The sequence below is a fragment of the Myotis daubentonii genome, chromosome 4 (assembly GCF_963259705.1).
Source record: "Myotis daubentonii chromosome 4, mMyoDau2.1, whole genome shotgun sequence".
Taxonomy (NCBI): domain Eukaryota; kingdom Metazoa; phylum Chordata; class Mammalia; order Chiroptera; family Vespertilionidae; genus Myotis; species Myotis daubentonii.
In genome coordinates, this window is record NC_081843.1 from 62,869,139 (window position 1) to 62,891,194 (window position 22,056).

At 38.3% G+C, this 22,056-nt stretch overlaps 2 protein-coding genes and 1 pseudogene across 6 annotated transcripts in view; 1 reads left to right on the forward strand and 2 right to left on the reverse strand.

Moving 5' to 3' along the window:
• The window catches only part of SLF1 (SMC5-SMC6 complex localization factor 1), a 68,122-nt gene extending 66,993 nt beyond the window's left edge, over positions 1 to 1,129 (reverse strand). For all 3 annotated transcript variants that reach the window (XM_059694105.1, XM_059694106.1, XM_059694104.1), the window contains exon 1: positions 1,002 to 1,129. The gene's annotated coding sequence lies outside the window, so the exon portion shown is untranslated. The remainder of the gene's footprint in view (positions 1 to 1,001) is intronic.
• Positions 894 to 22,056, forward strand: part of KIAA0825 (KIAA0825 ortholog) — a 367,814-nt gene continuing 346,651 nt past the window's right edge. For all 3 annotated transcript variants that reach the window (XM_059694100.1, XM_059694103.1, XM_059694101.1), the window contains exon 1: positions 894 to 1,247. The gene's annotated coding sequence lies outside the window, so the exon portion shown is untranslated. The remainder of the gene's footprint in view (positions 1,248 to 22,056) is intronic.
• On the reverse strand, positions 14,415 to 16,286 carry LOC132233427 (GTPase IMAP family member 4-like; annotated as a pseudogene).

Genomic DNA, 22,056 nt, shown 5'->3' on the forward strand with positions numbered 1-22,056 from the left:
AGTCTACCCCAAACTCCCAATTATGTACTGAACAACTGCAATACAGGTTAAACTTTTTCTAAAATGGGAACATCTTGCCTATCAAAAGATACTTCTAGTAACTGAGGCATAACGTACTAACAAACGAAAAAGTTCACAAGGTGCAAGTGCGTCATTCGTACACTTAAGTACTGCTTTAATTTTAATTCCTACGGTTTCCATGGTAAAATTTTCTTTTTATTTTGTTGATATAGGATAGTCATTTGTTTAAAAATAAAGAGCTTCCAACATCAAGCTCCATCTAATTTCTGGGTCCAATTCTGATATGGAGTACCTGCGACAGGCCAGCTTTTTTTGCCACTATTTAATCAGAGGCGTTGGGAGTGGAAGAAACCCCAGAATTACCGTTAAGTCTTGTTCCCAGCCTTTTAGGTCGCTAAAATATTATAACCCACAGGAACATGGACCCTCCCCACCTTCAGGGAAATGCGTGTGTGCCTGTGCCTGTGCGTGTGTGTGATCGTTACAGACGTATCGGAGTTGCTGCACCACCATTTGAACATGTTTAAAAATTCTCCTAGGAAGAGAAGAATGACACCATTTCCCCCGTCACAGGGAGGTGGGCCTGGGAGATCCCCGCCACCTGCTGTGACGTGAAAATACAGAAAGCGGTCAAGAAGCTGGGGTTCTGGGAGAAGCGTCCCAGTCGGTTCTATGGAAACGGGCGACGCCGGTGGCCTAGCGCCCGGCTGGCTGGAGACCGAGCTGCTGAGCGGCGCAAACAGGGGCGGGAAAACGCTCGGCCCCCCGCACAGCAGAGAGGGGCTCAGGGCCTTCGCCTCCCCGGCGCTGGCGGGGCAGGGCGGGGTCTGCCGCTACCGCGCACCCACGCGGGAGCCTAGGCGCCGCGCACCCCCGCCCCTTCCTAGCGTCTCAACTGAGAACGGCAAACTTCGGGGGCACAGAGGATTCATCCCCACGGAGTCAGGGTACACTGTATCTTCCGAGTGGAGGCCCTTTACCTTCCAGGCCGGAGTGTCTGGCTTCCTTCAGGCGGTAGCAGGGGTGACAGGGGAGAAGACTGCCGACTGCCGCCGCAGCACTGGCTGCTCCGCTAATCCGGGCTCTGGGAAATAATTTCCCGCCGCGCGCTCCGTGGTCCCGGAAGCTATTGGATCACTTCCGGTTGGTTGTCAGTGACGCTGTCCAGCCGTTGTCAGGTGGGCTGGCCTGGCTCCTGCCAGATCCGCGCTGGAGGTGGGATAATGGTAAGTGATTTTTATGCGTTGCCTCCTGGGCCTGGTATTTCCGGTCAGGGCAACGTACGGCATTTTGGCTGGACCAAGGAGCAAGCGGCCGAGGGTTGCACCAGGAGTCCCCATCCATCCATCCATCGCTGTGGTGTTTAGCCCTCTATACTGCTAGAGAAGGCCCTGGGAGCGCGGCTTACCCGCTTCTCCACTTGCAGTATCCAGCCCCAAGTTGGAAATTGACCTCCCGTCTCCAAAAGTCCCTCAGCAAGGGTGACGACCCCGCGTACCGCAACTCGGTTTACTGCCGAGTGTCTCTACTAATGATCAAAGAGTGTTCTTACTCTCCCGTTGTTGGCAGGGTTTCTCCAGAGCTGATTTTTATACTTTTCCTGAATACCCTTTCCGTTGCCCTGGGTTGCAGTGTCTGAAAAGCAGGCAGTCCTGGACACCTTTTACAAACAATTTGGAAGTGGGGTGTGAGGGTTGTGCCTGATCTAGAATTCAACATCCTCGCAGCTGTTTTGAATTAGGTGAGAATGGTCTTTATTTTCCTGGCTGCTATGAGCTCATGAGGTAGAGAACAAGCTTAAAGTGTAAACCGTGGGCTTTTAAATGCATGCTTTACTTTTTGGAAACACCAGTGATCAGGAAACAGGTGCACTTTCTTGGAAGGTGTCCTGGCTCACCGCTCCAGGCTTCCTCAATCTTGAAGGATTCAGGAGAATTTTAGATGGAGGTCCGGGGTAGCCAGAAAAGTTGTAAAGAGGCAAGGTGCTCTCATTCAGCCGACGATTTAAAACAAACCATGATGTAGTAAACCTTGGAGACTCTTGTCTTTCTTGAGTAATGCAGTTTCCTGAGGTAAGCAGTTTTCACTCACCACCTTATATTTAAATCACTTTTTTTTTTCCTCCAGAAAAGCCAGCTGATTTTTTTTTTCTAAAACAGCCAATTACAAAACAAGTTCCAGGGATAACTTTACCATAAAGAAAAAGGCAATAAATATGTCCAATTGAAGGCCTCTGATGCATCAGCAAGTGCCTTGTTACTTTTTGAAAGCAATGCACCATGTTTCGAACAGCACATGGACCTTCTAATCTTAATACTAGTTCACCAAATTCTTATAATCTCCTTTCATCTCAGTTTTGCCATTTTTATCAAATCTTGTGTTTTCCCTTTATGTTTCCCATTGTGAAAGGATTGTAATAATTTAATGGATGTTACTTGTTTCCATATAGCAACATGTGTTTAGACAGGCAGTGATTTTGTAAATCATTACTCTTGACTTGTGGTATCTCCTGTCAAATTAATATAGCCAATCACTAATACTAACCACAAACAGCTATTGTCTGCCAGACACCATACTTTCATTATTTTATTTAAACTTGCTACAGTTCTACAAGAAAAATCATATCCCTATTTTGCAAACATTTTATATCGAAACTCAAAGATGTGTTACTGAGACTCAGAGACATTCCCACAAATTATACAATTAAATGGCAATTGACGTTTGAACCCAGACTACCCGACTCTACACTTGGGCTCTTTTACTGTGCTCTCTACTTCCTCTCATAATAATAACAGAATCATTTTCACTCTCAGGTAAAATTGGATAGATAGTATATCAAATTCTTGTGCTAAGGAATTACGAAGTTAATTTTTTATGTTAATGTTTTAAGGGTTAAGGAATGTTTTAGGGATTTTAGGAATTAACATAGGGTATGACTAATGAGATTATATGAATAATCTGGTTTCTGTGTTGATCCTTGGCCAGTTTTATTATCCTAATTCAAACAAATATAAGCAATCTAAGAGATTATCAGTATATTCGTGATTCTACGTCCAGAGTATCAGCTATCTCTTTAGGCAGCTTTTTCTACATATTTACATACATATATACTTATGCATGTGTGTATATGGAGAAAGAGAATGATCACAAATTCATGAAATTAAACTTTGTACTGCTCTGTCAAGAACTGCTATTTGGTGGTTATTAGCAAAACTGTTCTCTCCTGCTCATATAACCTTCAGACAGATGGTGATTATCACATATTTTAAGGGAATATGCTTAATTAAACATACCCATTCCAATATTCTATTTAATGTAGAGAAATAGAAATAACCTAATTGTCAGGGAATTCACTAAAATATAGTTGAAATGACCAATACTAGAAATAACAGAACTTAATTCTAAAGAGTATCTTGTTTTATTGAAAGTCTCTCTCTCTCTCTCTCTCTCTCTATATATATATATATATATACACACACACACACACACACACACACACACAATATATCTCCCACGTTCAAAGGCTATTAAATTGCATTGTTTACCCATATCTTCAGAAAAAAAAGTCACTCTGTCGTGGTAAACAACGTGCTTCCCTATTTATAATGGTCTGACCCTCTAGCAACTTCAGTGCGAAATTATAGCTAATTTGCCTACAAACATCAGGTGGTCATAATAATCTAGCCACTCAGTGTGTGAGTGTGTGTGTGTATAGTCTCATTGTGATGTGTACTTTATTATATTGTATTAACTATATGAAAGATATTTGCTTTGCATGCCCCATAGGTAGACCTCAGTGATGTTTTTTTAATTGATTTTAAAGAGACACAAAGAAGAGAGAGTGAAAAAGAAAAACATCGATTTGTTGTTCCACTTTATTTATGCATTTATTGGTTGCTTCTTAATGCCCTGACCAGGGATTGAACCTGCAACCTTGGCATATCAGGACCATGCTCTAACCAACTAAGCTACCTGGCCAGGGCAGTGATACTTTGTTTTTAACCACATTTCAATGCTTATGAAGGTTGAGATATCAGTTTTTTCATTATCTCACACCCAGCATCTAGCACTGTGCCCGACATATAGTAAGTGTTCAATAAACACTTATTGAATGAACAATTCCATTTTCAAATGTGCTGTTCTTGTTTTTATCTTTAAGTGTGTTTTTTAAAAGGGACTTACCACATAAATAAATGCATATTTATTGTTACTCACTTTGCCCTCGAAATATGTCCACGTCAGTCATCTAAAAAAGGCAATGGTGGTATCCTGTAAAGAAGATTGGACAGTGAGATAGGCTATAAGAGAATACCTAATATTAATATTGCTTACTTTCTGCTATTCAGTGTTACATTGAATCCTCACAGCACTATAGGGTTTTATTATCCTCCTCCTACAGATTAAGTAACTGAAACAAAGATCTGTAAATCATTATAGGTTATACACAATCTTGAAGTATCAGACCTGTGATTTGGAACAATGCTGACTCTAAAGGCCATAGTATTCACCACTTTACTATACTGCCTCCAATTGGGTTTTAATCCTGGCTCCTCTACTAACTAGGCACATGTATACACAGGAAATTTTATTTCTCTGAAGATCGTATTTCTCATTTATAACATACAGGGGTTGGCTTAGATGATCTATCAGGTCTCTCCTAGCTCTAAAATCCTCTGACTTTAGTTGGCTACCATGTATTAACGGAATACAGCAATTCTAGTGTGCTAGAAAACATGAGTGGAGTTTTATCTGCACTTATTGGTGTCTCCAACATTGGTAGATGTACAGTTATGTTCTTGTAATAGAAAGAACAAGACCAAAATATTAAAACACACGCACACACACAATCCTCAGCCATGCTTTTTGCCAGTAAGACCCCAGTAAGTCAATGAACTTGTGAGCCTATGTTTTCATATGTAAAAAAGACCTATGAAACTGCTGTGAGGGTTAAGTGAAATGATACACATAAAACCTCAAACACACTGTCTGACACACAGTTGCCATTAAGTAAATATTGATTCTCTTTTCCCCTAATCTTGTGAGCATGAAAGAAGATTGGTGGATATAAAAATGCTTTATAAGTTAGCCAAAGGTGACAAATTTTTCCTCTTGTTATATACACAAATAGGTATTATGAGCAACAATTTACATATGACCATTGAACACAAAACATGTTGGCAACACAGACAAAAAAATTTTGCTTCCAGGAGGACAAATGAGGAAAGACATAATGATGAAGGTAATGGTGAGGATTTCGGTAAAGGGACAAGATGGAAGAATTCCATTAGAGGATGAAAAGGTGTCAGAAAAGAGAATAATGACTAATTCACTTCAGATAAGTAGAATGGGTGAAGGCTAATAGTAGAGGTAAAAAAGCTGAGTTCAGGGCAAGCTCTGGATAGCAGTGTGGTCAGGTTCAACATATTAGGCTTCTTATAATAAGCAGTGATTTGTGGGTATAACCAGGATAGTGTGGGGGGCTGGGCTTGGTATTTAATTTCTTTCTTGTAGAAATAATACCCATTTGTTACAGAAATATAAGAATATACAGATAAGCCAAAAGAAAAAGAAAGAAATGAAAACTTGCCCATAGTTCCACTCCAGCCCCAGGTCTTCACTTGCCCACTTACCACACTGGTTCCACTCTTGGCTGGGGAACATCTGCCTCTTTCCAGTGAACTCTGCTTAGCTGGCCCAAAGGTAGGAGGTGCCTCTGAGGGCCATTTGTCCCCCTGTTTCTAGGCCTCCACCCTGAGGGGATGTGGACTCACACTGGGACTGGTCCACGAGCATACAGTCCACAGGGTGGAGGCTGGGCACTGGGACCCAGCTGTGGTGGCAGTGAGGTTCTGAGTCTCTCTCATGGTCTGAGGTCTTCTCACCTCTTCTTGCTGTCTTCTCCATGTCTCCTGCACCTTGCTGATGTCTGTGACTCTAAGCAACCACTTGCTCCTCTCTGAGCCTCAATTTCCCACTGAAAGTCACGGGGTGAACTGGATAGAGGACCCGCAGGCTCTTCCTTCCCAGGAGTAACTCTAGGATCCCCTATGGTGGGGTTAGACTTAGATCTGCCTCCCCTTCCGGTGCCCTGCTCCTCCAGGATCACCCTTTTCTGTTCCATGACTTTGTGAGGCCTTATCTACAGAAAACAAAACAAGAAAATACAAAAATCCCACCCCCTTTCCAGCATTCGAATACTGTGGAGTTCCTTCCAGGCTGCTCAGCGTCCGTCTGCCAGGCATAATGCGGGCTCTTGCTAGGCTGTGCCCTTTCATAGGCTGGGAAACAGGGTTTTGTCATTAGAAGTAATGATTCTGCAGACTGCTGACTCACCTTCTCAGGTGACGACTGGTTAAGGGAAGTTTTTGAGTGGTGAACTCAAAGGCCGCAGTTGAGTCAGGAGGCAAAGGCAAAAAATCAGCATAATTAAATTGGAAGTGGGAAAAGAACACTGCCTCCCAGCTGTCATTGTTGATATGTTATTGGAGACAGGTGTTTGAAATGATGCTCCTGCTATAGCCCCTCAGACTTTGATTAAAATACAGGGAAACAAGGGGAGAGGCAGCTCAGGAGATATTCTCAGTGCTAGGATCGTGCCTATAATATTTGTGCTTACTCATACCCCACCCCCAGAAATTAAGAACAAACATATATAGTTGTTTAAATCCATTGCGGATTTTTTGCTGAGTAAATTTCTCATGAAAATTATCTAAAACTAAAATGAAAAAGACAGACCATTGTAATTTTTATTAGGCAAAAGAGCATAATGTGGAACAGCTGAACTCAGAGACCACATGAGCATGAGCCCAAACTCATGAACTTATATAATATGATCTTGAAGAAGTTACGTAAGTTCTTTGAGCCCCAATTTGTTCATTTGTAAAATGATAAAATTAACTTTATGAATTTATGAGGATTAAATGTGATAATGTGTGAAAGCACAGCGGCATCAGAAAAACTAGAGATCGATCTCATGTTTTTTGTTGTTTAATAATAAAGTCGAATTGCTTTCAAATAAGGTCTGTGGCTCCAGTTGTGAAGTCAAACAGACTTGAGTTCTAATTCCAGTTCTATCACTGGTTGTGAAACACTGGGGACACCGGGAAAGGCACTTTTCTACTCTTATTTGTAAAATGGGAATAGTAATAATGTCTTTATAGGGCTTTTGTGGAGATTAAATGAAATAATGATGAATAAAGTTTAATATGGTGGCTGGACTTGTAAGCACTTTATTTGCTCAAATTATCAAAGAAGCAGATGCCAAGAGAGGCTTAGATATGCAAGAGGTTTTTTGGGGAAAGTGCCTATGAAAGATAAAGGCAAAGGGAGCAAGAGTGGGAAGAAATTGCTTTCAGGCCTCAATGCAGGTCTGACAATCTGAAGCAGAGGAGGAAGGAAGGCAGGGGAGGAGGATAAGTAGAATTTCAAACTGCTTCTTCAGCCAGGCCCATGAGCAATCCTGGAGCTAACGTCACGTTAAAGGAGAGCCGTGTCACCCCAGCACTTGGCATAATGTTAGTTATTAGTAAAAATAACAGTTGTCACAAGCTATCATTTAGAAGTGTTTTTAAATTTCAACTCTTGATGTTTACAGCCTGCCCCAACCTCCCCTAAGGAAAGTACAATCCCTGCTGCCACACATTGACCTTATCATTTGAGGCACATATCCTCAGATGAAAAACTTATTATCTCTCTATATATAATCTCTCTATATAAAAGACTAATATACTAATTGTCCATCCTACCGGTAGCTATGACAGGCACTGACCACCAGGGAGAAGACTCTCAACGCAGGAGCTGTGGAGCTGCAGTGATTTGGCAGCAGTGGTTCTCAGGTGATGCACCCCAAAACCAGAGAGGAGGGAGCCCGATTCCTCATGGGGCCACATGATTCCACCTTCGGGCATGGGTTATGTTGTTGCTGGGGCACTGTCGGCCTGAATTTGGTTTACTGCACACTTGCTTTTGCGTCCCATACCCTGTATGACAGCAACTTTGCAAAGTGCCCTCTCACACTCCGGGACCCCTCAGGGGATGTCGGAGAGCCAGTTTCAGCCCATTCCCCACAGGCCAGGCCAGGCCAGGCCAAGGGACCCCACCTGCCAGAGGGAGCCCACTCAATCTGCAGACACCTTTCGAGCCACAGTGCCACCCCAGGTGTGGCCAGCTGGGGACGGACTGTGGGAGGTTGGCTCCAGGTTATGTCTGGCCTGTCTCGCCCAGTCCCACCCTGCCAGCCACCTTGTAATTAATTTCCTTGCAATGTGCACAAATCCGTGCACCTGGTCACTAGTACTTTATAATACTTTTTTTTTTTAAGCCCAAGAACTGTTAAAGGAATCAAAAGATGTCTTCCAAGGAACAGTTGAAACATGCAAACAGTAGCTAAGCAACCGATTTTTTGATATTACATGATTAAACACAAACGAGTCTAAATTTCTAAATTCAGCTGTTTAAATTCTTAAACAGCTGAGTAATGTTAACATCCATAGCCTGAACTTGAATTTCTATTTTCTTTCTTAACAAAGATACCTCTGTGGTTAAAAAGATCAAGATATTATAGTTTTGTGCATCTGGCTCCCCTACCCCATTATTGTTTTTAATAAGCAATTGTAGAGACCAATCAATTCAATGCTTTTCAAATGGCAGGTCACAGCCCTATCAATTTGGTGACTATTAGCTTGCATTTTTGTTTCAACTATGTGTGGCTTCAGGTTTTGGACATAAAATGTGTTTGTTACTGTGAATCACAGTTGAATTTTAAAGCAAAAGATTTAAATTAACTTCATTTATCTTACATTAGGACTAAAGAGGTGATTTAACTTGTCCACATAACTCAGGAAACATGTGACTTGAACCAGAAGCTAGGTCTTAAGAATCTAAATTTAGAGCTCTTTCTTTTATATCATGCTTCTAGGAAAAACCTTCTTATTTCCAAGAAGAGGCTTCTTCTTTGCTCTACTTAGAGCACATAATCACTGTTTTCTAATTGGTTAATCTGATAGGTTTTTTTCCTGTCACTTTCATTATTTTTTTGCTAAGCTCTCCTCTTCCCTGACTCTGGCCATTAGGTGTAAGAGGTTGTTTTAGCATTCAGCAGCGGTGCTGAATTTACTGTCCATTTTCCCATTGGGGAGCACAGCTAATGCAGCAGTTTAATACTTACCTGATTTAAGTTGTGTGTGTGTTTTCTTTAATCCTCACCTGAGGATATGTTTGGATATGTCTCCATTGATTTTCAGAGAAGCATTGATAAGTTGCCTCTCATACTCACCCCCACCCGGGATCTAACCCGAAACCTAGGTATCTGTCCTGACCAGGAATCAAACGGGAAACCTTTTGTTGTACAGGACGATGCTTCAACCAACTGAGCCAGAGCTAGAGTTTACCTGATTTAAATTTAGGATTGATGGAAGATCTTTTTGAGGCGCATTATCCTGAGGAGGTCTTAATTTTTACTAATTTCAGTGAATATTATTTTGTGCTTCATTGTCATGACATTCTTTACCCATTTTCTTTGCTTTTTTAGACTTCAGCTCACCAAATTTTTTTTCAATTTTAAAATGCAAGTTTTTTATATAATCACATAATTTATTCCTCTATAATTTTAAAAATATCAATTTTTTTTTATTTTCTAGCACATATTCATACCTACCCTTAAAAATTCCAAGGGGCAATTTAGCAATGGTGAGCTCTCTCCACTAATATTCAGAGATTAGAATCGGGAAGAGTTTGAGAGGGGGCTGTTTGTAAAAGGAGCCCTCTTCCTAGGCCTTTTGTGTTGCCTTCTGTCCCATGCTCATTGTTTTGATTGAATTTACCTGGTAAACTCTTTCTGGGCTTTCTCATTTATCTAACTCAACAGTTCTCAAATATTTGGTTTCACAAGTCCTTTGCATTTAAAAATTATGGATGACCTCAAGGAGTTTTAATGTATATAACTATATCTACTTATAGTTATTATGTTATAAATTTAAATTTATTATTTCAAAAAGAAATAATAAAGCCATTATATGGAAATGTAAGTAGCATTTAAAAAAAAACCACAATATTTTTTTTTCCAAAACAAAAATTGTAATGGAAGGGTGACATTGTTTTACGTTTTTGCAATCTCTTTAATGTCTGGCTGAATTCACAGATCTACTTCTGGTTTCAGTTTGTTATGGGATGTTGTTTTGGTTGAAGTGAACAAAATCCAACCTCATCAGACATGTAAGTTGGAAAAGAAAGGGTGTTTTAATATCCTTTTCACTAGAACTTTAACAAGTGATAGTTTCTTAAAGTTTAATTACAGTGTGGATTCTGAAATCAGTTAATTTTTTGTGCTGTGTTACTTTAAAATCCTTTAGTTTGGCCCTAGCTGGTTTGGCTCAGTGGATAGAGCATTGGCCTGTGGATTGAAGGGTCCCGAGTTCGATTATGGCCACGGGCACATGCCCAGGTTGCTGGCTCAGTCCCCAGTGCAGGGCATGCAGGAGGCAGCCGATCTGTGATTCTCTCTCATCGTTGATGTTTCTCTCTCTCATCATTGATGTTTCTCTCTCTCTCTCCCTCTCCTTTCCTCTCTGAAATCAATAAAAATACTTAAAAATAAAATAAAACAAAATCCTATGGTCTGTCTTGAACTTTGGATGAATCTTTGCAAACACCTGATTTTGTTACATAATGCATTGGCCATATGTAAAACATTGATTCATTGAGGTATGCTGATCTTTCAAATCTTAATGCACTTTATTATGCAGTATCAAAAAAATGCATATGTTAATATCACCAGCTGTCTCATCAGGAAATCTTAAAATACTAGGAAACTGTCCTTATGACAATATGAATTATCAAAAATTTTTATTTTTGCTTTGAAAGTTCTAAATTTATCACTGTCTAATCTTTTCCTTGAAATGACAGTCAAATTTGGTTGATTTTTGAGAAAAATCTGGAATACTCAAAAATTATTAATTTTTAATAGAATTACTAATTTTAATAGAATTACTAATTTTTACTGCCTCATCAAAGCCATTAAATGAACCTGTCATTCTTTTTTTTTCCAATTGTGTGGGGGTGGAAAATATGACTACTGTAGTAGCCAGGATAATGACTACCCTAAATATGCTTATATTCGAATCTCTGGAACCTGTGAATATGGCAAAATGAAATTAAAGTTGTTAATTAGTTTATCTTAAAATAGAGAGCTTATCCTAGATTATCCAAATGGGTTCAATGTAATCACAGTGGTTCTCAAAAATGGAAGAAGGAGGCAGAATAGGAATTCAGAGTGATTCCAAGTGAAAAGGTCTCAACCCAGTTAGGTGGCTTGAAAGTGGGGCAAGTGGGCTAGGGGCCAAAGAATGAGAGCAGCCTCCAAAAGCTAGAAAATGCAACGAAACTGGATTCTCCTCAGAGCCTCCAGAAAGGAATGAAGTCCTGCCAATCATTGCTTTAGCCTAGTGAGACCCAATTCAGAATTATGACCAAAAGAACTGTAAGATAATTTGTGGTTTTATGACAACTTATAGAAGCAATAGAAAAACTATTACAACTAATACAGTTTGAGAACTGCATTTTGTGCTAGGGCATCATTGCTTTTGCACTATTAGTACAAATGTTAACCTAGCGAAATGTCATACAGTGTCTTTTATGAAAATAGTTTTGACCTTGAGAACCCCCTAAAAGAATATCGAGGCTCCACCAGGGATGTGTGTACCACACTTTAGATTTCTTATTCAACTCTTTCTTTGTACTTCCTCTGTGTCAACCACTAGCTTAGGTTCTGGGATGCAAAAATAAAGAAGGCACAGTCTCTGTTTTAAGATAATCTAGTGGTTGAAAGTGGTAAGTAAATCAGTGGTTGCAGATTGCATAGAATGACAAGTACCCTGACTGATATACTGTATATTCAAGGGAAGGAAAGAGACCGAATTAGTCTTCATGTGCTTGCATTTGGTGGGAGAGATCACAAAACTAAGTACTAGTACATAATGCAAAGTGCTATTAAGGAAATATCTCTACTGACAAGGCAAGGGAGACACCTTTATATTCTCATTTAGCAGTAAATGGGGTTTCATTTTCTCCACATCCTCCCCAACACTTGTTATTTTTTATTTTTCGTTTATAGCCATTCTGGTGAGCTGTGAAGTTGTATCTCATGTGGTCTCAATTTGCATTTATCTAAGGTCAAAAAGTTTGACACCTTTGATTTCTTCTAAGGTTTTTATATATGTTAGCATTTATATTTAGGTCTCTGATCAATTCTGAGTTAATTTTTAAACATCTTTTAATGGAGTCCGACTCCATTCTTTTGCATGTTACTATCCAGTTGTCTCAGGAACATTTCATGAAAAGGCCAATCTTTCCCTATTGAACTTTCTTGAAACCCTCATCAGAAATCAGTTGGATATTGTATAGGTTTATTTATGGACTCTCAGTTCTATTGCATTGATTACGTCTGTCCTTATGCCTATCCTGTTACACAGTCTTGATTCTTGTAGTTTTATAATAAGTTTTGAAAATGGAAAATGTGAGTTCTCTAACTTTGTTCTTTTTCGAGATGTTATGGTTACTCTGGGTTCCTTGCACTTCCATATGGATTTTAAGATCAGTTTGTTAATTTCAGCAAAATAGGCAGCCGGGATTTTGATAGAGATTACATTCAATCTGTAGATTGGGAAGTTTTGCCACATTAACAATATTAAACCTTTCAATCCATAAACATGGACTTTTCATTCTTTAGATCTAATTCAGTTCCTTTCAGTGATGTTTTGTAGTTTTCAGTGAACAGGTCTTACAGTTCTTTTGTTAAATTTTTCCTAAATATTTTATTCTATTTGGTACTATTGTAAATTAAATTGTTTTTCTAATTTTATTTTCAAATTGTTAATTGATAGTATATAGAAATACAATTGATATTTGTTTACTAATCTCATATCTTGCAAACTTTGTTGAATGTATTCATTAGCTCCAATAGTTTGAGGGTTTTGTTTGTTTTAGGATTCCTTAGGATTTTCTACATATGAGATCTTGTCATCTATAAGTAGGTAGTTTTACTTCTCCCTTTGCAATCTGGATATTTACTTTTCTTACCTAATTTTCCTGGATAGAACTTCCAGTACAATGTTGAAGAGGAGTGCTAAAAATGGACATTCTTGTCTTGTTCCTGATCTTTAGGGAAAAGCTCAGTCTTTTAACCATTAAGTGTGAAGATAGCTGTGGGTTTTTTATAGTTATCCTTTATGGAATTGATACAGTTCCCTTTTATTCCTAGTTTGTTGAGTTATTTTTTATCATGAATGGTGTTGAGTTTTAACACATTTTTCTTTGCATATACTTAAACTATCATGTATTTTTTGTCCTTTATTCTATTAATAAAGTCTATTACATTGTTTCATTTTCCTGTGTTGGAGTCAACCTTATATTCCTGGGATAAATTTCACTTAGTCATGGTGTATAATTCTTTTTTATACTTGTTAATATTTTGATTATTTTTGTCTCTATGTTTCTAAGGGATATTGGTCTATAGTTTTTTGTAATCTTTTTGCCTTTTTTTGGTGTCATGGTAATACTGGCCTCAGAAAATGAGTTGGGAAGTGTTCTTTCCTCTTCTGTTTTTGGCACAGTCTGTGAAGGATTGGTGTTAATTCTTTACATTTTTGGTAGACTTCTCCAACCAGTCATGCCATCTGGCCTTAGGCTTCTCTTTGTGGGAAAGTTTTTGATCATTAATTCAATCTGCTTACTTGTTATAGGTTTACTCCTATTGTTTAAATCTTCCTCACTCATATCAGTACTTTGTGTCTTTCGAGGAAGTTGTCTGTTCATCTAGGTTATATAATTTGATGACACAATTGTTTTAGTATCTCTTTATAATCTATTTCTTTAACATCAGTAATAATATCCCCTCTTTAATTCCTAATTTTAGTAATTTGAGCTAAAAGTTTGTCATTTGAACCTATTTTCAAAGAATCAACTTTAGTTTCATTATTTTTTTCTATAAATTTTCTATTCTTTTTATTTATTCCCAGTCTAATCATTGTTTCCTTCCTTCTGCTTGCTTGGGTTTTGCTGGCTTTTTCTAGTTTCTTAAGGTTGAAGGTTAGTGTATTGATTTTAGATCTTTCTTTTTTAATATAGGCAGTTAGACTGCAGTTTTATGTTCTTGTGGTGTGTTTGTTTGGCTTTGTTATCGGGATAATACTGTCATAGCATGAATTAGGAGGGTTTCTTTCCTTTGTTTTATGAAAGTCTATGAAATGTTAGTATTATTTTGTAGAATTTACCTATGAAGCTCTTGCAACTTTTCCTTGTAGGAAGATTTTTGAATTAGCAATTTAATTTCTTTACTTGTTTTAACGTCGATTCCATTTTCGCATTTCTTCTAAAGTCAGTTTTAGTCATTTATGTCCTTTTTTTGAGAAAATAGAAAAGTTTTATTATAGTAACAGTAAGCAAACAATTGAAGTGGGAAGGGGAAGCAGTGTGGGGATGACCCACCTAGCAGTATGTAATCAAGGTGTGGGGTGATGGAGGTGCGGTGGCAACAGTTAATTTCACAAGAAAAGGAGAGAACTAGTTATTCAGAAAAGTGGTTACCTTGAGGTTGCTCAAAGACTTTCTACAGAAACATCTGAATACACTGAACATTGTTCTCTTAGCTGTTGAATCTCTGTCTTTTACTCTTTCTGGCATTTCACTTAGTTGAGTTCTGAGAAATCTTTTTTTCAGACAACTCTTTTTTCTTGAGTGGATAGATAATAAGGAGCTATTTCAGTCCTTCGAAAGAATGTAATTCAACAAATTTATGTTCATTTAGAAAGAATTCTATAAGCATTTCTAGCTATCCATTACCGAATGCAAATAATTGATTTCTTTAACCACATGGGTAAAAAGGTCATTGTCATCCCAAAGGCAAAAATGTGGAGTAGAAGCCACAGGCAGAGATTATGTGTCAATCTAGAAAGACTCTAGAGAATCATTCTCTTTTGGTCTCCTGCATTCCCTTTCTCTTTCTCTAAGAAAGAGTCAGAAGATAGGGAGCATCCATACTTTCTACTTTGGAATTTTACAAATTGAGAATGTGTCTCATCCCTGTTAAATAAATCAAACAGATATCTACCAAATGCCAATAAGAAACTTTACTAAACACCCAGTCCTGAGAACTTGAAGAAAAGAAATAGAGAACTCTGACTTTGGGGAATGAGTTATATATATGAGAAGGAACACTTGAAAATATGCAGGAAACAGATTTTCAAAAAGCTTAAATTCCCTCGAATAGAATTTTAAAAAAAGGTAAAGTGATCACTGTTATACCTGTGATTATGTCAAGTATACTAGTATCTTGCTGACTCTCAACTTCATCTCTGGCTTCTTGCAGCCTTTTTAGATGGCAGATCTCCCTTTCTGCCCATTCCCTCTCCATTTCTGCCTTTCTCTTTTCTTGCTCCATTTTATCCTTGAGGTTTCTGATTTTTTTTTTTTAATATTTCTCTCTTACTTGCCTTTTCTCTCTCTCCAGTTCAGCTTTGTATTTTTCTTGTTTCACTTGAATCTGTTTCTGAATCTCCTCCTCAGCCCTTTGGTACATCTCGTCAGTGTAGAATTCTCCCTCATTCTGCATCACCATGCGCTGGACCAGGTCCAACAGCTGTGCCCTCTGAGCCTCCTGCTCAGCTCCTGTTGCCATATTGTTGAACTCACAGTGACGACCGCTGAAATGGTCCATCAGATCTTGAATGCCTTGTGGAGCTTCCTTTAAGTAATCATGGAACTCCATGCCATCCGGCCATCTTTCCAGGTGAATAAGAGAATCATGTATCTCCTAGCTTGGGATCCAAACATTGACAGCATCTTCTCCATGGCCTTTTGTTCTTCCTTTGTATACCGGCCCAGTGGGACCACCAGGAGCACAGCATGAGGGCCAGGGGAAGTCAGGAGGATGCAATTAGCAATCTCCCTTTGTGTGTCAGCATCCCGTGCCTCAGTGTGGAAAATGCCAGGTGTGTCCACGACAACAATTTCTCTCCCATTCCACGTGCTACTCCCTTTCTGACAGACCTTAGAGATGGATTTTGCTACCATGCTGGAATGAACTGCTTTCTTTCCAAGGATGCTGTTCCCCGTGGCACTTTTTCCTGCTCCAGCCTTACCCACTAAGACAAGTCGCTGTTGTGAATCTCTGGGGTCTTGGTTTCCAATCCCATGGCCGGTCCTGGATTCACTGAAGTTGAAAGGAGGAATGTCTAATTGAGCTGCCATCATAGTTTGAATTTCTGCAGTTGAGGTGCAGGAGAAGGTGCGGACTTGTGGAGGCTGGGGAGAGGTTGGGGAGAGGTGCCATTTATGTCTTTTTAAAGGATATGTCCATTCCTATTGTGTAGACATTAAAATGTGTCTATTTTGTTGGCATAAAGTTGTCCATTGTGTTGTCTTATAATCCTTTGATTTTTGTACGTTCAGTAGTGACATCTTTTTCATTATTTTGATAATTTGTATCTTTTTTTTTTTTTACCAGTCTAGCTAAAGGTGTGAGATTTTGTTGATCTTTCCAAAGAACCACCTTTTCTTTTCTCTATTGCTTTTATCTTTTCTATGTTATTTATTTCTGCTGTACTCTTGTGTTGCTCCTCTTCTTGCTTTGGATGTGGTTTGCTCTTCTTTTTTTTCTGGTAATTGAATCTTATGTTATCTATTTGTGATCTTTCTTCTTTTCTGAAATAGGTGGAATTAATAGGTTTCCTTCTAAACACTGCTTTTTCTGTATCCTATAAAATACAACATGTTACGTTTTCACTATCATTCACTAAAAAATATTTTCTAATATCCCTTGTGATTTATTTTTGACATTGTTATGTAGAAGTGTGCTCTTTAATTTCCAAATCTTGGGGTTTTTTTAAAGATTTACTTTTGCTATTGATTTCTAATTTATTTCTGTTGTATTCTTAGAACATTTTATACTTTCATTTATTGAGACTTCTTGTGACATGGCATATAGTCTATTTTGAAAAATGTTTTTTGGAATTTGAAAAAAAAAAAGTGTCCTCCTCCATCACAGAGTGAAGTAATCTATATATGTAAGTTAGATTGGACAGTGAGAGAGTATTTAAATATTCTAAACTCTCGCTGATTTTCTGTTTAGTCTTGTCCATTCCTGAGAACAGAGCTTTGAAATATCTAACTATAATAAATGATTTATTTCTTCTTTTGATTCTGTCATTTTTTTCCTCCATTGATCTTGGTGCTTTGTTTTAGGGGGATATACATTTATATCTTTTTTATGTATTTTTCCTTTTATCATTTTGAAATATCATGTTTTCCTCAAATATTTCTTAAAGCCTGTTTTGTCTACTATTAGTGTAGTAACATCAGCTCTATTATAGTTACTGTTTGCTTGGAATATCCTTTTCTATCTATTTTTAATCTATTTTTTGTATTTGAATATAAAATGTCTCATAAATGACACATAGTTGGATCTTGCTTTTTTTAAATCTATTTTGACAATTCCTGTTTTTTAAAAAAATGTTTTTTATTTTAGAGAGAGGAAGGGAGAGGGATAAATAGATAGAAACATCCATGAGAGAGAAACATCAATTGGCTGCCTCCTGCACGTCGCTGGGGATCCAGCCTGCAACCCAGGCATGTGCCCTGACCAGGGATCAAACCAGTGACTTCCTGGTTCATGGGTCACTGCTCAACCACTGAGCCACACTGGCTGGGCCTGCTTTTGATTGAGATTAAACCATTCACATGTAATGTGCTTATTGGTATAGTTAGGTTTACATTTTCCATTATACTTTACTTTTATATGACTCCTATCTTTTTTATTCTTTCTTCTACCTTCACTGCTTTTTTTGTATTAAATGAATATTTTTAGTGTATCCACTTTTAAATTTCTAGTGTAACTTTACCTTTTAAAAAGTTACTTTCTAAGTGCTTGTTCTGGAGAATACATTCTACATTTAATTTACCACAACCAACTTAATACAATCTAGTTAATGTCAACTTAATTTTGACAAAATATAGAAACTTTTTTCTATTGTAGGTCTAGTCCTTTCTCCTTTTTCTGCTATTACTGCCATGTGTATTAAATCCCTACATGTTATAAACTAAATAATACATCATTGTAGCTATTGTTTTATACAATCTATGCTTTTTTAAAAAAAATCAAAGAAAATAAATGAAATAATATTTCAGAGTCTTTCATATTAGCCTACATTTTTACCATCTGGTGTTATTTTCTTTTTTTGCTTTTAAATATATTTTTATTGATTTCTGAAAGGAAGGAAGAGAGAGGGAATGGAAACATCAATGATGAGAGAGAATCATTGACCAGCTGCCTCCTGCACATCCCACAGTGGGGATCGAGCCCACAACTTAGGCTTGTGCCCTTGACCAGAACCGAGCCTGGAAGTCTTCAGAACCGGAATAGAACCTGGGACTCTTCAGTCCACAGGCTGACGATCTATCCATGGAGTCAGACCGGCTAGGACGGGTGTTATTTTTTTATAGATTGAAGAATTTCCTTATTTCCTTTACTATTTAAGACAGATCTGCTTGCAACAAATTCTCAATCTTTATTTTGTCTTCAGTTATTAAAGTGATGGTTTTATTTTGCCGTCAACTTAAAATATAGTTATTCTTAATATAGAATATTTGGCGGACAGTTTTTTCCTTGAGCATTTTTAATTTCTCATTCCACTGACTTCTGGCCTCCATGGTTTCATTGATGCTTACCTGTGTGTGAAGAGTTAGTTTTCTCTTGATGCTTTTAATTTCTTTGTCTTTGTCCTTTAATAGTTTGATTGTGTTATGTCTAGATACCTATCTCTTTATATTTGTCCTATATGGAGTCCTTTGAACTTCTTTGATGAGTAGATTAATGCTTGAGAGCATATTCACAATGGCCGAGTGCAATTATCAAATCATATCTAATTTGATATATTTTTGTTCCTTATTCATGTATTTTTTCTACTCCTTTATCTGTTCCCTCTCCCTCTGGGATACTATTAACAGGTTTTTTGATATGGTTATGATTGTCCCAAATGTCTCTGCATCTTTGCTCATTTTAAAAAATATATTTTCTCTTTTTTTTTTTTAGATTGGGTAATTTACATTAACTCTCTTTAATTCACCAATTCTTTTTACAGGTCATTTTGAATATGCTCTCAAGTCCCTCGAGAATTATCTTTTCATATATATTGGACTTTTTAACTTCAAAATTTCCATTTTGTTCAAAAATTTCTGTCTCCTTACTGAGAATCTTTATTCTTTATTCATTGTTTTACTTTTTAAAATATGGTTATCTTTGGTTCTTTAAACAGATTTAAAATAGCTGCTTTGAAGTCTGTTTAAATTGAACTTCTAAGGACACTCAAAATGTTGCTATTGACTGCTTCTCCTCCCTCCCCCAGTTCTTTGCATGCCTCATAATTTCTTGAAAACTGGACATTTTTAGATCATATATTGACACAACTTTGGATTCTGGTTTTGTAATCATTGAATGTTGTTGTTGCTTTGTTTGCTGGTTTCTTTGTTTGGTAATTTGCCCAAACTAAATCAGTGGCATCAATCTCCTCTGTGATGTATGGCCACTGATGTATCTGGGTTTTCTTTTTTTTAAGATTTTCGTTTTGAGTTTTACATTTACCTTCCTAGGACTTGCCCCTGTGGCTGTGTAGCTTAAATGATAAGCTGATGGCTGGGCAGTGGTTGTGATTAAACACTTCAGGTCAGTGAGTCGTCTCTCATCTCGCGAATCTCTGTAATAGAGGAATGCATTTAAAGTTTACAGTTTTCAATTGTGTCCCAGTTTTTGCTTTCTGCTGGGCTCTTTCACATTTCCTCTGTGCCCATGATTGTTCAGCCAAAGCAATCTCTGCTAGCTTTGTTCCTCTTCAGTCTCTATTGCACATACTCAGCCTTAGCCAAGAATATGCTTGCCCCAGTTATGACCACGGCCTTGGGCTAATAGAGGTGTGTGGCTCTCCCTGCTTGCTGTCTTCTTAGATCTTCACTTCTACTGACACCATGATGGGCTTAGACATTACCTACCATTCAAACTCAAGTGACCACAGCAGATACATTTCCAGTCCTGTGATCTTCCCCACCCTGGGAGGACCTCTGTGCTGTCTGAGCTGTGGTTGATGGTTATAAGGGTAGCTCCAGGCCAGAATGCCACAGGGTCCTCCTGTTCTTACCTAAAGATTAGCAGTTTTTCACATGTGAATGTTTCTCAATTTGTTATATTCTTTTGGTCAATTTCTAGAGCACCAAAATAGTTGTATTTGTCAATTTTGTCTTGCTCCTTGGTTTTTTTTGGGGGGAAGAGTATTTGCTAATTGCACTCGGCCATAGGTGGAAGTCCTGTTTATGGTCTTGTATTATGTATACTTTTTTTTTTCTTTACTCTCTTAGGATGATAGGAAGTTTACACATTCCATTAACTGATTTATCTCTATTTTCTTTGGAGTAAATTTTTGTTTTACATTGATCTCAAATGTGAAAAAAGAAAAGATTTTTTAAAAATGCCCAGTGGTCCTTGGCTTTGCATTCATATTAGAAAAGAGAAAATAAAAAAGCTGCCTGGAAATTATATTTGGGTGGCACTGATTTGACTTGTATGCTTTGCTTTAGAGTGAATAGATGGAACCATGAATATACTTGAAGTCAGAAGGGGCCAGAAAGAGGCCATCTTGTTTTGGGAGTACCTATATTTATGCTATGTTTTCTACTTTTCTAGACAATTCATTTCCTCAAACACAATTAATTTCCTCTCATTTACTTTTTTTTTTTTTTTTTTTTTTTTACTCAAAGTAGATATTTAACTAAAGACAAAAAGAAAGTAGTTGCTTGTATATAAAGATAGGGGAGGGAGAATCAGGACAAATCTTTAAGTGATATTTCAGCATATTTCAGCTTCACTCCTTACTCCACACTGCGCCAGGGACATTAGCTCATTCTTTTAATTGCAGTGCTCCCTGTACACATTCTATCACTTGGCTTTTCCTGCTCTGTTTCTCCTATGAATGTTCCTTCATCTGTCTTACATGTACAAATTTGTACGGAGGGCTTGTTCAGTCTCTTCACCATTATGGATTTACATCCTCTTCCCCCACCCCAACACACACCTTTATTATCTTAAGAGGATTGCTAGAGGGAGATGGGGAAAAATACACACTCAGTGATCTTCTTAACCAAAAATTTGTGCAGATTTTTTTAAACTAGAGACCTGGTGCACAAAATTCATGCACTTGCAGGGGGTGGGAGGGATGAGGGATCCCTCAGCACAGCCTGCACCCTCTTGCAGTGCAGGAGCCCTTGGGGGATGTCCGACTGATGGCTTAGGCCTGCTCCCTGTTCTCTTTGAGCCCGGCTTCTGACTGAGCAGCGCTCCCCCCTGTGGGAGCATACTGACCACCAGAGGGAAACTCCTGCATTGAGCGGGATCAGGCCGAAACCAGCTCTCTGACATCCCCTGAGGGGTCCCAGATTGCGAAACGGTGCAGGCCAGGTTGAGGAACCCCACTGGTGCATGATCGAGGCTGGGAGGGATGCAAGAGGTTGGCCAGCCAAGGAGGGACCACCGGAGGGCTCCAGGGCATGGCTGGCCTGTCTTGCTCAGTCCCAATCGGCCGGACCCCAGCAGCAAGCTAACCTACCAGTCAGAGCACCTGCCCCCTGGTGGTCAGTGCACATCATAGCAAGCGGTTGAGTGTCCTTAGCATATCATTAGCATATTACACTTTGATTGATTGAAAGGATGACCAGGCGACCGGACACTTAGCATATTAGACTTTTATTATATAGGATGGTTGCAATGCTGTCTGGATGCTATTTTCACTTCTCCATTTTAGCATGTTCTACATTGCTGTACTTCATAATTATTGTTTGTAGTTGATTATGAACATACTTTAATGAAACAGTTTATTGTGTTTTTATTATTATTATAATGGTTATTATTTTTGTTATTGCCTACTGTTTCCTTACCCTTTCCTCCATCCCACCATTATGTACATATACCTTTCCTCAGGTAACCAATGTTAACAACATTGA